Below are 1259 nucleotides of genomic sequence, written 5' to 3' on the forward strand. Positions count from 1 at the left end.
CTCCACCTCCGTCGCCTCCACCACCGCCGCTGCCACCTCCACTGCCACCAACTACAACGACAACAACTACAACAACAACTACAACTACAACATTTGCATTAATAACAAAAGCAAATCAAGAAATCAAAGACCGAATGAGACAATATTGAAAATTCTACCCGAAACCCACTTCAAGTATACTTTTAAAAATTCCAAAGTGAATTACTTTAAAAGCCGAAGGGATTTCGTGACTTCCGTTATTTCATTTTTTTTAGATTCTTAGTTCGTCCATTTTGAAAATTATTTTTCGACTTTTAATATTACTTTCTTTTTCTTTCTCTCTCCCCAAGAGAGTACTTATCAATCAAAACCAAAAAGGATTCTTGGAGCTTTAATTTGTCTTAGAATTGTACCCAGCTTTCTTTTTCTCCCTCCTCTCTTTCTCTCTCTCTCTCTCATTCTCTCTGTCGTTTTCTCGCTCTCTCATGCAATGTTTCTGTCATTCATTTGTTCACTCACTTATTCGCTCGATCATTCACTCACTCGATCACTCACTCGCTCACTCACTCACTCACTCACTCACTCACTCACTCACTCATAAACTCGCTCGATCACTGAATCACTCATTCATTCACTCGCTCGATCACTCACTCATAAACTCGCTCGATCACTGAATCACTCTATCACTCGATCACTCACTCTTCACTCACTCACTGTTCCTCACTCGATCAATCACTCACTCACTGGCTCACTCACTCACTGGCTCACTCACTCACTCACTCACTGTTCCTCACTATTTTCCTCTTTCTTCCTGTTACCTCCCTCTTCCCTCTCTCCTCTTCTTTCAGTTCCATTCTCTTTCTTCCCAATTTCCTCTTCTCTCCCTCTTCCTCTCCCTCATGATCACCTTTCTTACCTCTCTCCCTAATTTTCGTTCCTTTCATTCTCATGCGCCTGTATCTCCACCTCTCTTTCTTCCCCCTCTCTCTCTCTGTCCCTTTCAGTCTGTCTTTCTTCTTCTTCTTCTTCTTCTTCTTCTTCTTCTTCTTCTTCTTCTTCTTCTTCTTCTTCTTCTTCTTCTTCTTCTTCTTCTTCTTCTTCATCTTCTTCTTCTTCTCCTTCTTCTTCTTCTTCTTCTTCTTCTTCTTCTTCTTCTCCTTCCTCTTCTTCTTCTTCTTCTTCTTCTTCTTCTTCTTCTTCTTCTTCTCCTTCCTCTTCTTCTTCTTCTTCTTCTTCTTCTTCTTCTCCTCCTCCTCCTCCTCCTCCTCCTCTCACTGTTT

Source organism: Octopus bimaculoides, chromosome 11 (genome assembly GCF_001194135.2).
Source record: "Octopus bimaculoides isolate UCB-OBI-ISO-001 chromosome 11, ASM119413v2, whole genome shotgun sequence".
Lineage (NCBI taxonomy): Eukaryota > Metazoa > Mollusca > Cephalopoda > Octopoda > Octopodidae > Octopus > Octopus bimaculoides.